We start from the raw sequence: 3,793 nt of genomic DNA, 5'->3' as shown, positions 1-3,793 counted from the left end.
AATTTTTGTATTAGGTAGCTGAAGGCCACTCTAGATGACCCAAACGTTTGGAAAGCATCAAAGGAAGAATTTGAAGAAACAGGACATGTGAAAAATCACTGGTGTCCTCAGAGGGCATTCCAGTCCATCCAAGATTAAGCTTTCCCTGCTTCTCTGACCTTGAAGTGTATGAGGCTGGGGGGGGAATCAAGGAGACTCCCTGGCTTTTTCTTAGTAATTTCAACGGCTTGGGAGGTAATTAAAATCAGCTGGATGCCCCTCTAGTGAGAACTTCTCATAAAGATGATGGCATAAACTTGCCTAATGAGCATGGAGATGACAGCAAAGGACCAGGGAAGGCATTACAAAGAGTAAATTCAACTCTCAAGGTCTTCTGTTTATGGAAACAACTAAAGTTACTTTCTTTCTAGCTGCCCAAGATCAGAACCCTTTGAATGGCATCATTGCCAGTGGTCAACTGGGCAAGGAAACTAAAATTCATGGTTTCCAGTCCGTCTTTGGCTTCTCCTTCTCCCCCTCTTTCTTTCATAGAAGTCCTCTTCTAGCCATTTTTAGATGGTTCCCCTCTTTACAAGTAAGTAGAGTGCAAATAATGAGCTCAATGTCGTTGAGTTATTCTTTGACTCAAGGCTCCAGCACTTGCTAGCTGGCAAAGGCCCTCTGGGGTGTCACTTAACCTCTTGCACCTCGTTTTTTTCCTCTGTAAAATGGAGATAAGTAGCTCCCACCTCTGGGATTATTTCAAGCATTAAACCAGATAACCCATGAAAAGAGTATCATCACACATCGCCGACATCCAGTAGGGCTGTTGCTAAAATCTTTTCTATTAGTTTCCTATTGTAAGTGTTATCAAAAATCAATCTCTGTGCTTCAGAGTGCAAACATAACTCGAAGACAGAGTTTGGGGTAAAGAGGAACATTAGCTTTATTGCTTTGCAGAGCAAAAGAGGCTCCAAAACTGCAAGCCCGCCCAAAGTTGGGGGCTGGGGTGTTTTATAGGGACATCAGGATCTAGCTGGTTTTGCCAGGACTGTGTATGCACTGCCAGCTCAGTTGTCAGGGTGGTACAGGGCTCCTGAAAGAAAAGGCTAAGAAGGGAGGAGGGGAGGTTTGAGGAAGAGAGGAAAAGGGTTACTTAGTTTGAAATCGAGCCTCGCTGGGCCATTAGTACAGCCATTTTGATTTTTCAACTTTGTGCTTTTATTATTTTTTTTTAAAGTTTCTTTATTGTATATATATAGAGAGTGAGAGAGACAGAGTGTAAGTGGGGGAGGGTCAGAGAAAGAGGGAGACACAGAACCCGAAGCAGGCTCCAGGCTCCAAGCTGTCAGCACAGAGCCTGCTGTGGGGCTCAAACTCATGAACCACAAGATAATGACCTGAGTCGAAGTCAGACGCTTAACCAACTGAGCCACCCAGGCAACCCTCAACTTTGTGCTTTTAATCCATTTCATAACGAATTGTTGGGCTTAAAACAATACAAATTCTCCTATGGTTCTGGAGGTCAGAAGTCTGAACTAAGCCTTACAAGGTGTGATATTGTGATTTGTAATAAATATATATTTGGTCTTCATCCCAGTTCCTGGCACTGAGCTCCTAAAACGCTTGGAATTTCCTAAGGGAAGACAACAGTAAAGGTGTCCTTTGTTCTGTTGGTGAGTGACTTTTGGAAAGCACCTAAGGGTAGGAGCTGGTTGCTAGAAGCAGAAACTTTCAGTCTCACCCTCTGACCTCCAGGGAGGGGATAGGAACTGGAGATTGACTTTAATCACTAGTGGCCAACGATTCAATCATGCCTATGTAATGAAGCTTCCATAAAATCCTCTAAAAAAGACAGGATTCAGAGAGCTTCTAGATTGGTGAACATGAAGAGATTTGTGGAGATTAATAAAAATATTAATGGTTGTGGGGTACCTGGGTGACTCAGTTGAGGGTCCGACCCTTGGTTTTGGCTCAGGTCATGATTTCATGGTTCCATTTGAACCGATCACTCAGAGTGAGCATGGGATCTCCATCTCCCTTCCCACATAACTTGGCCTTATGCATCTCCTCCCCGCCCCCCACCCCCCCACCCCACCTCCCACCGGCTGTTCTGGAGTTATACCCTTTTATGATATAAACTGGTAATCTGATAAGTAACATGTTCTCTGAGCCTGTAAGCTGCTCTAGTAAATTGATCAAACCCAAGGAAGGGGTGATTGGAACCTCCAATTTAGAAGCATAGGTGATAGACTGGACTTGGAATTGGCATCTGAAGTGGGGGCAGTCTTACAGGATGCAGCCCTTATCTTGTGGAATATGAGGCTATCTCCAGTTACATAAGGTCAGAGTGAGTTGAACTGTAGGCCATGCAGAATCACTATAAGGCTAAAGTCTAGGTGTCAGTGGTGCTGCATTCCTTCTAGAGGCCCTAGTGGAGGATTTGTCTTTTCCTTCTAAAGGCTGCCTGCATTCCTTGGCACATGGTCTTTGATCCTTCTGCCTCCCTTATAAGGACATTTTGATTACGTTGGGTCCACCCAGATAATCTCCCCATATCAAGATCTTTAATTTAATCACATCTGCAAATTCCCTTTTGCCATATAAGGAAACATATGAACAGTTCCTGCAGATTAAAAGATGGACATCTTTGGCAGGGGAGGTCATTAGTCTATTGTTATCATTAATGTGTTTTTTTAAGTTTATTTATTTATTTTTGAGAGAGAGTGAGCAAGGGAGACAGACAAGCAGGTTCTGTGCGGTCAACAGCAGAACCCAATGCAGGGTTCAAACGGAATCGTGAAATCATGACCTAAGCCAAAACCAAGAGTCAGATGCTCAACTGACTGAGCCACCCAGGCACTCCACAATCATTAATATTTTTATCAAACTTAGCTCATTTAACTTATATAATCCTCATTAAATCCCATGAAGTACATACTATTTTCTTCCCATTTGAAAACTGACACAGAAGAAGTTAAGTAACTTTTCCAAAGTTCCAAAGTTACATAGCCAGTAAGTGTGATTGGAAGCCAGGAAACTGGCCTCTGGAGTTCATGTTCTTACTAGCAGAAATATGTGTACAGCATTATTTATTTATTTATTTATTTATTTTTGGTATTTTAGTGAGAGAGCACAGGAACAGGGGAGAGGGGTATGGAGAAGGGAGTGGGGAGAAAGAATCTTAAACATGCTTGGCTTGGAGTCCATCGTGGGGCTGGATCCCACAACCCTGAGATCATGATCTGAGGTGAAATTAAGAGTCGGACGCTAAGCCTACTGAGCCATCCAGGTGACCCAAAACAGCTGAAATATGTAAAGTGGTATATAATAAGCACTGTATTAATGTTAGCTATTATTGTTATTTCTACCAAGATTAATATAATAATCCGTATCACATATGGCTTTTGTGAGAAATAAGTTAAAGTGTAAGAAGCACCAAACAGTGCCAGTCGTACAGCAGGTCTTCATTTAGATCTTTCCAGTCCTTACCAGCCCACCTTTTTTTTCAAAAGGAAGAACATTTGTGCTCACTGTGCCCTCCCCAAGATGGCGCCATCCCAGCACCCAATCCGCCCCATTCAAGATGGCGTCCATCATGCTGAAAGCCACATTCCGTCCTTCTCAAGATGGCGCCAACACTAGCCCTTGTTACCTTCCTCTCTCTTCAAGATGGCCTTAGCTTAACAGTGGGCTTCTTTGACCCTCTCAAAATGGTGGCAGGCACACCAGGCACAACATCTGACCCTTCCAAGATGGCGCCGGCGTCGCAAACTTTTCCTCTCTATTATAACAGCACTTCCGGTTGCGCCGG

The sequence above is a fragment of the Prionailurus viverrinus genome, chromosome A2, assembly GCF_022837055.1.
Source record: "Prionailurus viverrinus isolate Anna chromosome A2, UM_Priviv_1.0, whole genome shotgun sequence".
Taxonomy (NCBI): domain Eukaryota; kingdom Metazoa; phylum Chordata; class Mammalia; order Carnivora; family Felidae; genus Prionailurus; species Prionailurus viverrinus.
Note: the sequence above shows the minus strand (reverse complement) of the source record.